Source organism: Tenrec ecaudatus, chromosome 8, assembly GCF_050624435.1.
Source record: "Tenrec ecaudatus isolate mTenEca1 chromosome 8, mTenEca1.hap1, whole genome shotgun sequence".
Classification (NCBI taxonomy): Eukaryota; Metazoa; Chordata; class Mammalia; order Afrosoricida; family Tenrecidae; genus Tenrec; species Tenrec ecaudatus.
In genome coordinates, this window is record NC_134537.1 from 47,156,206 (window position 1) to 47,168,881 (window position 12,676).

At 44.3% G+C, this 12,676-nt stretch overlaps 1 pseudogene; it reads left to right on the top strand.

The window, feature by feature from the left end:
* Positions 1 to 258: 258 nt before the first annotated feature.
* On the top strand, positions 259 to 3,140 carry LOC142454300 (serine/threonine-protein kinase PLK4-like; annotated as a pseudogene).
* The last annotated feature ends 9,536 nt before the right edge of the window (positions 3,141 to 12,676 follow it).

The window sequence follows — 12,676 nt, forward strand, 5'->3', positions numbered from 1 at the left end:
TCGTTGTTGAGACTAAACACAGCAAAACATACACCAATCAAACAGTTTCTACGTGTACTTTTTTAGTGACCGTGTTGACATTGAATCGTGGAACCAATCTCCCCCTCTTTTTCTGAGTTGTTCCTTATGGGCATAAACTCAGTGCCCCTCACGGTTCCTGTGTATTCTTCCCGGTTGCTGTTGCCTCTTTGATTCCATAGAGATGGTTCTTAAAAGAGCACAGCGATGGGAGATAATCCAGGCCAAGGGCCTGGAAAGATGGCAACTTGCATCTGGGGAGAAGAGGGAGGATTTTAGCATTGGAAATCTGCTCGTTAAGAGATCATTTGCTAGTCTCTACAGGGCTGAATCCATTCATACTGGTTTGAAAGTTGCGATCAAAATGATGGAGAGATAAGAAAGCCATGTACAAAGCTGGGATGGTACCAGAAAGGGCAAGAAATGTGAGAGGCACACCGTTCATTGAAGCATCCTTCTGTCGTGGAGCGCTGTAACTATTTTGAAGATGGCAACAATGTGTACCTGGTATCAGAAATGTGCCCTAATGGAGAAATGAGCAATTATCTGAAGAACAGAATGAAACCCTTTTTAGAAAATGAAGTTCATCACTTCATGAATCAGATTCCCACCGGAGTGCTGTACCTTCATCCTCCTGGTATCTTACACTGGGACCTTCCACTTTCTAACATCTGACTTCCACGGAATAGGAGCATCAAGATTGCAGATTTTGGTTTGGCAACTCAAGTGAAAATGGCACCGGACAAACATCATATATTTTACATGGAACTCCTAATGACATTTCACCAGAAATTGCAACTCAAAGTGCACATGGACTTGAATCTGATGATTGGTCCTTGGGCTGGATGTTTGATGCATGATGTATTTGGGGACCACCTTTTGACTCTGAGACCGCCAGGAACACGCTCAGTAGAGTAGTGCTGGCAGATCGTGAGGTGCCACCTTTTTCTTCAGAGAGTCCAAAGGACCTTCTTCACCAGTCACTTTGTAGAAATCCAGCAGATCATTTCAATCTGTCTTCGGTATTGGACCATTCTTTTATGTCCCGAAATTCTTCAACAAAAGGCAAAGATTTGGGAACCGTAGAAGACTCAATTGATAGTGGACAAGCCACAGTATCTACTGCTGTCACAGCTTTGTTCAGTACCAGCATAGGTGGTAGTTTATTCGATAGGAGAAGACTTTGATTGGTCAGCCACTGCCAAATAAAAATCCAAAGACTAAAAATCCAAGTGATTTTTCTTCTTTGGGAGATGGAAATAGCTTTTATACTCAGTGGTGAAATCAAGAACAAGAAACTAGCAATACTAGAGGTAGAGGAAGGCATGATGCAGAAGAAAGGGCACCTTTTCAATACCTTCACAGAGCCCATTCCTTTGATAGCTTGGGCACGTCTAGTGGTCCATCTCCTGCAAAGTCATATGCAATGGTCACTCGGCAGAAATGTTTTCAAAGTCTCAAAGATCAGCAGTAGGTGAGAATGAAGAGAGACACTCACCAACAAATAGCACTGCCGATAGCTTTCACTTTTTTCCCTTCATTTCTTTAAAGAAATAAAAAACATTCACTATTTCTGCATCTTTTGAAAGACTGGACAATGACCAAGCACTCTTGAATCATCTTGGTCCAAGAAAAAAATCCTTTTCCACTTTCAGACCAAATGTCTCAGACTGAAAAGATGCAATGGTGGTGTGGAATCTACAACTTAATGCTCATTTAAGAGAACCTACTGAACACCACAGCAACCCCCACAAAAGAGATGTCCAAGGGCATCCATATTCCCAGAAGGACACACCAAGAAATGCCTGGAATAGTAGAAGAGCCACTGTTCAGACAGTGCACAGTCTGTGAAAGAGCTGAATCCCCTGCATTATGCGTATACGCCTGCACTGAGATCATTCAACAAAAATCTGTGTTTGGGTATGACCCTCTCCCTGAGCAAAGCAAGATGACGGTTTTGGAGCCACCACCCGGTTATCCGCAACATACATTTTGAAGCATTACCTCTCCTTTGACCGTTCACAGATGAACGCCAATCAGAAAGCCAAAAGGGCTGTGGGGAGCACACATGATTCAGATGAGAGGTATGTGTGGAGCTTCTGAAAGAGTACGCATCTCAAGAAGATGTGAAAGAAGCTCTTCAACTATCTAGTGATGGGAATATGATCGCTATTCAGTATCCACATGATGGAAGGGGTTTTCCTCTTGCTGACAGACTGTCCTCACTTACTGACATCATCAGTAGGTACAGCTTGACAAGTTGCCAGAAAAGTGTTGAGAAAAATATTAATATGCTTCGAGATTTGTTCAGCTTGCAAGATATAAATCTCCCCCCAAGTCACCTATTTCACAATATATGCTAAATGGATTTTGATGGAGAATTCCCCTGGTGCTGATTTTGAAGTTTGCTTTTATGGTGGAGCAAAAATACACAAAACAGAAGATTTAGTTCAGGTGATTGAGAAGACTGGGAAATCTTACACCTTGAGGGGTGAGAGAGAAGTTAATAGCTTGAAAGAGGAAGTGACAGTGTATTTGGACCATGCCAGTGAGAGTCATCGTACTTGTTTGGCACCGGAATCTGTCATTGCAGAAGAGGAAGAGAACAAGGGAAGTGCTTCCTCTCCCCCAATAATGATAGGAAGAAAACTTGGCAGTATTACTTCACCTCAGTCTTTATCACCACCTGTGGATCCAAATTACTCAATGAGAGGGGCCGTCTCTGAACACAGTGATGATGAATGGTGCTGACTGATACTGAATCCTTCTAGGGCCAATCACGAAGACAGTTGACCATACCATTGCAGCTTCTATAACAAACATCTCCTCTTGGAGTTAAAAAAAATTGTCTTCCTAAATCAGCACAGCTTTTGAAATTTTTTTTTGTGAAAAATGTTGGTTGGGCTGCATAGTTCACCAGTGGAGCTGGATGGGTTCCCTTTAAGGATGAATCCTCGTTAGTCATGCTGGCAGGAGGGTCTTCCATGAGTTCTTCATCACCAAATGGTCAAACAACTAGGTATGGAGAAAATGAAAAATTACCCAAACATATCAGGCAGAAACGACAGTGTCTATCTTCCATTCATTTTATACTATTTAATCCAATTCCTAGTTTTCATTAGTGAAACCTCCTTTAATAGATATATAACATTAATAAATAACTGTGTTGGCTTTCAAGTAAATTGGCATTTTTTAAATAGCTTTTTCCTAAAGCCTTTCTACTAAAGAGAATTTTAATCTGTACTATAATGTATTCAAATCAGAGAACAAAGCAGAATGAAACTTTGAGTAAAATACACTAAGTCACAGAATAAAATATATTGGACACCTAACTTTGCCCTTAGAACTTGTCCCCAAACTTATCGTGCTCATGTATTTGTACTGAACAATCTTCTAAATGCAAAGTCAAATACGGTGTGTGATATTGGGAGTTTGATGATGTTTCCTACATCTCAGATGTGTTGAGTATCATGATCAAAACTTGATGGCGTATTTTTTCTTTGTTTTTTTTAATCATTTTATTAGGGGCTCATACAACTCTTATCACCATCCATACACACAGCAATTGTGTAAAGCACATTTGTACATTCATTGCCCTCATCATTCTCAAAACATTTGCTCTCTACCTGAGCCCCTGGCATCAGCTCCTCATTTCCCCCCCCTCCCTCCCTGTTCCCCACTCCCTCATGAACCCTTGATAATTTATAAATTATTATCTTATCATATCTTGACCTGTCCGACGTCTCCCTTCACCCACTTTTCTGTTGTCCATCCCCCAGGGAGGAGGTGATATGTAGATCCTTGTAATTGGTTCCCCCTTTCCGACCCACCCTCCTGCCACTCTCTTAGGAGCAACACTCTCACCACTGGTCTTGAAGGGATCGCCCACCCTGGATTCCCTGCGTTTCCAGTTCCTATCTGTACCAGTGTACATCCTCGGGTCTAGCCAGATTTGTAAGGTAGAATTGGGATCATGATGCTGGGGGAGGAGGAAGCATTTAGGAACTAGAGGAAAGTTGTATGTTTCATCCTTGATACACTGCATCCTGACTGACTCATCTCCTCCCCAAGACCCTTCTGTAAGGGGATGACCAGTAGCCGACCAATGGGCTTTGGGTCTCCACACCGCACTCCCCCGCTCATTCACTATGATAAGAATTTTTGTTGTGATGATGCCTGATACCTGATCCCTTTGACACCTCGTGATTTCACAGACTGGTGTGCTTGTTACATGTGGGTTTTGTTGCTTCTGAGCTAGATGACCGCCTGTTTACCTTCAAGCCTTTAAGACCACGGACACTATATCTTTTTATAGCCGGGCACCATCAGCTTTTTTCACCACTTTTGCTTATGCACCCATTTGTCTTCAGCGATTGTATCATGGAGGTGAGCACACAATAATATCATTTTTTGTTCTTTGATGCCTGATAACTGATCCCTTCAGTACCTCATGATCACACAGGCTGGTGTGCTTCTTCTATGTGGGCTTTGTTGCTTCTGAGCTAGATGGCCACTTGTTTACCTTCAAGCCTTTAAGACCCCAGACACTATATCTTTTGATAGCCAGGCACATTCAGCTTTCTTCACCACATTTGCTTATTCACCCACTTTGTCTACAGTGGTTGTGTAGGGAAGGTGCACATCATAGAATGCCAATTTAATAGAAGAAAGTATTCTTGCATTGAGGGAGTACTTGAGTGGAGGCCCAATGTCCTGCTATCTTAATACTAAACCTATAAATATATGCACATAGATCGATTTCCCCATCCTCATATATAAATATATTTGCATATGTACATGCCTTTATTTAGACCTCTATAAATGTCCTTTGCCTCCTAGGTCTTTTCTCTATTTCCTTTGACATTCCTCTTATCCCACCATCATGCTCAGTCTTCATTTGGGCTTCAATAATTCCTCTTGGTTACATTACCCTTGATCACGCCCTAGCAGGCCTCCTACACCCTCTGCACCACCGATTTAGATCACTTGTTATTTTTTCATTTTTAAACATGTAAATAAAACATGTATTTATTTGCAAGTTAGCCTATATAAAAATCTGTATCTGTTTTATATTGATTTTTGTAGCACCTGTTTCTGATGAAAAGTGTCTACAAATGCATTATATAAAAAAAGAATGCTAAATGCAGTGAGAAGTTAAAGAATAACAACTGATGATCTATTTCAGAAATATCACAGCTATTGAAACCCCTATGGAGAGTAGTTCTGCTCAGAAATGCACAGTCTGAATCGAGTCAATAGCAATTGGCTTGGGTTTTGAGGTTGTGTGTGATTCCACAGGGAAAAGGCTCTGAGAAACTTGCTCCGAATGTCCCCCAGACTCCAGCCCATGTGCCTGCTCCCTGGGCTCATTGGTGGTGTCCCTTCCTGCTGTAATAAATCACAGCCAGGAACATGACTGTGTGCTGGGTTCTGAGTTTTTCAGATTGTTGAGCTTGGGGCTGATCTTGGAGATCACCAGTACCCACCCCCCCAGTACATACACCCCCAATTAGGTTCATAGCTTGTCCTTTATATAATATCACTTCTTCACATTAAAAAATAAGAACTATAAGCCTCTCCCTTGCATAAATAACACACACACACACACACACACACACACTACAGCGATTCCAGCAGGAACTTGAAAGAGCATTCTTTGGAAGTAACCATAGGCCACTACAATGTTAGTGAATGCAAAGGGAGGGGACACATGGAAATTGGGGGGGGGGGCGGCTGGTGGGGGCTGCTGACAGCATCTCTGGGAGGCTTGTCCTGAGTAGTTCTTCAGCAGGTTGGGGGCATCATTTCTCATTCCCACGAAAGGCCAGTCCAAAACGAACATTTCCTGCCATGCTCACACATTCTTTTTGTTTGTTTTTTGCTTTTAAATCATTTTATTGGGGGATCTTATAGCACTTATAACAATCTACACATCAATTGTAACAAGCACATTTGTACATATGTTGCCATCATTCTTTTCTAGACATTTACTTTCTATTGAGCCCTTGGTATCAGCTCCTCTTTTTCCCCTCTCCCCGCCCTCATGGCTCCTTGATAAACCATAAATCATTATTATTCTCATATCTTACACCAACTGCAGTCTCCCTTCCCCCATTTCCCTGAGGAGGGGAGGAGTGTGCTGTTATGTGTCAATCATCACAATTGGCTCCCCTTTCTTCCCCCACTTGCCTCACCTTTCCCCTACCCTCCTGGTATCACTACACCCATTCCTGTGCCTGAAATCCTTGTCATGAACTCTTATGTCTTTTTATTTATTTTTAATACTCTTTTTTTTCTTTTTTTTTCTTCAACTTTCGCAGCCCCCCTTCCCCCACCCCTCCCCTATTTTTAATACTCTTATTTGGGGCTCTTCCATCTCTTATCACAATGCTTACCTTCATCCAGTGTGTCAAGCACATTTGCACATATGCTGCCATCATCATCATTTTCAAAGCATTCTCTTCCCACTTGAGCCCCTGATATCAACTCCCCATTTCTTCCCCCCTCCTTCCCCGCTCACCCTCCCACTTGAACCCCTGATAAGTTATAGATTATTTTTTCCATATCTACATCATCCTCCATCGCACCTCACCCACTTTTCTGTTATTCGGCCTCCTGGGAGGGAGTTCTGGGTTGATCCTTGTGATCAATTCCCCCTTTGTCCCCCCACCCTCCCCTAATCCTCCTGATATCTCTACTCTTTCCTGGATTCCCTGTGTTTCAGGCTCTTATCCGTAGCAGTGCACATGCTCTGGTCTAATCTGATTTGTAGGGTAGAATTGAGGTCATAATAGTGGGGTGAAGGAAGCACCAAAGAGCTAGAGGAAAGTTGTATGTTTTATTGGTGATATACTGCACCCTGACTGGCTCATTTCTTCCCTGTGACCCTTCTTGATGGGATGTCCAATTGTCTACAGATGGGCACTGGGTCTCCACTCCATGCTCCCCTTTTCCCCTCCCCCTATTCACCTTGGGTATGGTTTTATTCTGGGTCTTAGATGCCTGATACCTGATTCCCGTAACACCTCATGATCATACAAGCTGGTGTGCTTCTTCCATGTGAGCTTTGTTGCTTCTGGGTAGGCGGGGAGCAAGGCACTAATCCACCCAAGGGGTGGATATTGTTTATATCTCCACAGGAGAGGGAGAGGGAGACCAGAATTTGACTTGGTGTGCTGATACGGACAACATACCGGCATGTACCAGAGAACCAATAGACGTCTGCGAGGCTGGCCCCAATCCCGACTATGTGTATACCCCCACCCCCACCAGCGCCCCTCAGAAGAATGCACTTCAGAGGAAAACACTGGAACTACAGCTTAGGGAGAGGGGCACATTGGATTAGAGCACACGGAGAAACACAAAGGATGGAGAGGGAGGAGAGGACATCCTAGCCCACCAAGCCCTGAGGACGATGTTTTTGCTTGGAGCAGACAATGCATGGGCAGGACTATAGGGCTGGCCCCACCACGGGACGCAGTGTCCCTTACTGACCCATGGAGCTGCATGGGCAGCACTGCAGACACGGAGTGGGAATAGTGCACGGTCTGGCCCCATCACACGGGGGCGAGGCACTGAGGACATGCAGCAGAGCAGCAGGGGGAGCAGACTGAGGAAACCCCCAGAGAATACCAAAAATAGACTTTGGAGACAGAGTGTGGCACCCCATCAGACTCTACTGGAAAATACTCATAAAGGCCAACAAATAAACCTGGAACTATTTATAGGCTTTTCCATTTTTGTCAGTTGCTTTCTTTGTGTTATTGTTATTTTGTTGTTGATTTTTGCAGTTGTTGTTATTGTCTTGTTGGGTTTGACTTCCTTTGTGCTTTATTTGGTTTTGCCTGGTTTTTGCACTTATTAATGTATCTGCATGTCTATCTAGATAAGATAGGCGGGATAAATAATTCAGAGATGAAAAGAACAGGACAAATGGTTCTGGAGGGATATGGAAAAAGGGGAGGTGGGAGAAAGGACAGGGACAAGGGAACAACAACTGAACTAAAATCAATGGAAGGAAGGTCATAGGATACCTAGTGGGGCTCAATCAAGGGCAATGTAGCAGCAAGGAATTACTAAGCCTGAATGAAGGCTGACCATGATGGTGGGACAAGAGAGAAGTAAAAAGGAAATAGAGAAAAGAACCAGGAGGCACGGGACATTTATAGAGACCTAAATACAGGCATATATATTAGATATAGAGAGAGATATAGATGCATGGTGGAAGAGAGAACAATGGGATGACAGTTCGGGGGGAACATGGGAGAGGGTGAGGCAGGGGAAAGGAAGTGTGTATTAACAAACCCAGGGACAAGGGAACAACAAGTGACTCAAAATCGATGGCAAGGAGGGTGCAGGAGGTCTGGTAGGATATATTGAGAGGGGAATAGAACTATGTACTCATATCTATATGTTAAGAATTAATGTTACAGATGGACATTGGACCTCAACTCAAGTACTCCCTTAACACAAGAACACTTTTTTTCTAACAATCCGGCAGTCTGTGATGCTCACCTTCCCAACACAATCGCTGAAGACAAAGTGGGTGCATAAGCAAATGTGGTGAAGAAAGCTGATGGTGCCCAGCTATCAAAGATATAGCCTCTGGGGTCTTGAAGGCTCACATTTTCTTTTTTTAAATCATTTTATTGGGGGACAGTACAACTCTTATCACAATCTATACACACATCCATTGTCTCAAGCACATTTGTACATATGTTGCCATCATTGTTTTTAAAGCATTTTCTTTCTACGTGAGCCCTTAGTATCAGCTCCTCATTTTCACTTCCCTCCCCTCCCTCTCTCCCTCATGAACCCTTGATAATTTACAAATTATTATTATTTTTTCATGTCTTGCACTGTCCAATATCTCCCCCACCCCCTTGTTTGTTGTCCATCCCCCTGTGAGGGTGTTACAGGTAGGTCATTGTGATCAGTTCCCCCTTTCTTGCCCCACCTTCTCCTTCCCCTCCTGGTATGTCTACTCTCAGTATTGGTCCCACGGAGTTGATCTGTCCTATATTCCCTGTGTTTCCAGATCTTATCTATACCCTTGTACATGCTCTGGTGTAGCTGTATTTGTAAGGTAGAATTAGGGTCATGATAGTGGGGCAAGGAGGAAGCATTAAAGAACCAGAAGAACTTTGTTTCATCGGTGCTACACTGTACCCTGACTGGCCCGTCTTCTTCCCACAACCCTTCTGTAAAGGGATGTCCAATTGCTTACAGATTGGCTTTGGGCCTCCACTCTACACTCCCCCTTCATTCCCATTGTAATTTTTTGCTCTGGGTCTTTGATGCCTGATACCTGATCCCATTGACACCTCATGATCGCAGAGTCTGGTGTGTTTCGTCCACGAGGGCTTTGTTGTTTCTCAGCTAGATGGCCGCTTGTTGATCTTCAAGCTTTTAAGACTCCAGACGCTATCTCTTTTGAAAGCTGGGCACCATCATCTTTCTTCACCACATTTTCTCATGCACCCACTTTGTCTTCAGCAACAGTGTTGGGAAGATGAGCATCTCAGAGTGCCAGATTAGTAGAACAAAGTGTGTTGAGGGAGTACTTGAGTAGAGGCCCCATGTCCATCTGCTTCCTTAGTACTAGACCTATAAATATATGTACATAGATCTATTTCCTCATGGTCATATATATTTACATATATACATGCCTGTATTTAGACCTCTGTAAGTGCCCTTTGTCTCCTAGTTCTTTCTTCTATTTCCTTTTACTTTCCTCTTGTTCCACTATCATGCTCAGCCTTCTCTTGGGTTTCAGTAATTGCTCTCGGTTACATCGCCCTTGATCAAGTCCTACCAGACCTCCTACACCCTCCTTGCCATCGATTTTGAGTCACTTGTTGTTCCCTTGTCTCTGGGTTTGTTAATACACACTTCCTTTCCCCTGCCTCACCCTCTCCCATGTTCCCCCCGAACTGTCATCCCATTGTTCTCTCTTCTGCCTTGTTTATCCTGCCTGTCATATCCAGATAGACAGCAGAGACAACAATATGCACAAACACAAGACGGAGCACAAAAAAGAACAATAGAAAATAAAACAATAGCTACAACAACAACAACAAAAAGGCAACAACAAAACAAGAAAAGAAAAGCCTATAGATAGTTCAAGGTCTATTTGTTGTCTTTTATGCATGTTTTCCAGCCGAGTCTGAGGTGTCGCCATGCCCTGGTCCCATAGTCTATTTTTGGTGTTCCCTGGGGACTTCATTGCTCTGCTCCCCTTGCTGCTCTGTTGCACGCCCCCCGCATCTTGCCTTGCTATGGTGGGGTCAGAGTGAGCACAATTCCCACCATGTGTCTCCAATGTTGTCTCTCGAGGTGCTATGGGTCAGTGAGAAGCATCGTGTCTCATGGTAGGGCCGTTCCTATCGTCCTCTCTGTGCATTGGCTGCTCTGAGCAGAAATACTGTCCTCAGGGCTTGGTGGGACAGGATGTGCTTTACTCTTTATTCCCGTTTGCTCCCATTTGCTCTGATTAGACATGGCCCCCTTCTTGAGCTGTAGCTTCAGTGCTGTCCTCTGAAATGAATTCTGCTGCGGGGAGGGGGGCTGTCCACTTAGTTGGTACTGGGGCCGACCCCTCAGGCCTCTCTATTGGTTCCCTGCTTCATGCCAGTGTGTTGCGTTCTCGTCTTGGAGCACTGGGTAGAAGTCTGTGGAGATATACACAACACCCTTCCCTTGGGTGGGTTGGTGAAAGGCTCACACTTTGTTAATGAGACACATCTCCTACTGCACAACCTTCGTGTGCAAGTCAGGTCTTTGAGCAGCTGCATTGATTCTCGTCCGGCTTTAGGTTTTGCTGGTACATGAAAGATTCCCTAGGGGTCGTCCTTCTAGCAGTCCAGCCACCGCTCAGGCGTGCCATAGCTGGTGTATAGGATCCTGCTTCTCCCCACCCTGACCCCCACCCAAGGGTGTGGGCATGCTGGGAGAGAAGAAGGGAGAAGGAAGAGGGGGGCTGATGGAGGTAGTTCTGACTCCCTGTACCCCCATGTGACAGAGTCACAGTGCTCCCCAGAGTTTCTCTGGCTGTGATGTTTATGGAAGCAGACTGCCAGGTCTTTCTTGCTACAGAGCAGGTTCAAACTGCCAGGCACTTGGGTTAGCAGTTGAATGTAAGCAGTTGGGGGCACCCTGGGACTTAAAGGATGAGGACTAAATGGATGGATAGGGAAGGAAAGGAAGAGGCCAGGGAAAGAGGCAGTGCTCTTTGCAGCCTTCGGCCTCTTGCCATGAAAAAGCTTGTCCCCACTTCAACCAGGTTCTCCAAGATGTGAATGCAACATGCGGCATGGAGTAGGGAACCAGTGGAGAGATCTGAGGGGCTGCCCCCCAATCCCAACTACAGGAACACCTGCCCTTCCCCCCAGAAGAATTTATTTCAGAGGACAGCACTGAAGCTGCAGCTCGGGGAGAGGGACATGTCTGGTCAGAGCACCTGGGAGCAAATGAAGGGGGAGGAAAAGAAAGTGGAATGCATCCTGGCCCACCAAACCTTGAGGATGATATTCCCGCTCAGAGCCCAATCCACAGAGAAGACCATATGGCCCCACCATGAGACACATCGCTACTGACTCATAGCCCTACAGGGGACAAGACTGGAGACACAGAGTGGGAATTCTGCCCGATTTAACCCTACTACACTGTGGCAAAACACTAAGGGGTTCAACAGAACAGCAAGGGGAACAAAGCAATGAAGTCCCCAGGGAATATCAAAAAAATAAACTTGGGGTCAGGGCTTGGCACACCATCAGACTTGACCAAAAAACACTCCTAACAAACAGTCCTTGAACTAACTACAGGCTTTTCTTTGTTGTTGTTGTCTGTCATTGGCTGTTTGTTGTTGTTTTGTTTTCTTTTGTTCCTTCCTTGGTTTTACCTTGTCTTGTTTTTATGCATGTTATTATCTCCACAGGTCTGTCTAAATAAAATAGGCTGGATGAACAATCTGGAGGAGAAAACAACGGGACCAAGTTCTGGAAGAGGGAGAGGTAGGGGGAAAGGAAATGGTGTTAACAAACTCAGGAACAAGGGAACAAGCGATCCAAACAGATGGTGAGGAGGGTATAGGAGGCCTGGTAGTGCATGATCAAGGGTAATGTAACAGAAAGGAATTACTGAAACCCAAATGAAGGCTGAGCATGATAGTGGAACAAGAGGAATGTCAAAGGAAATAGAGGAAAGACCTAGGAGGCAAAGGACATTTATAGAGGTCTGAATATAGACATGTACATATGTAAATATATTTATATATGAGGATGGGGAAATAGATCTATGTGCATATAGTTATAGGTTTAGTGTTAAGGTAGCAGATGGACATTGGGCCTCCACTCAAGTACTCCCTCAATGCAAGAATACTTTCTTCTATTAAATTGGCATTCCATGATGCTCACCTTCCTGACACGATTGCTGAAGACAAAGTGGGTACATAAGCATATGTGGCGAAGAAATCTGATGGTGCCTGGCTATCAAAAGTTATAGCACCTGGGGTTTTAAAGGCTTGAAGGTGAACAAGCAGCCATCTAGCCCAGAAGCAATAAAGCTCACATGGAAGAAGCACACCAGCCTCTCTGATCATGGGGTGCTGAAAGGATCAGGTATGAGGCATCAAAGAACAAAAAAATCATATCATTGTAAA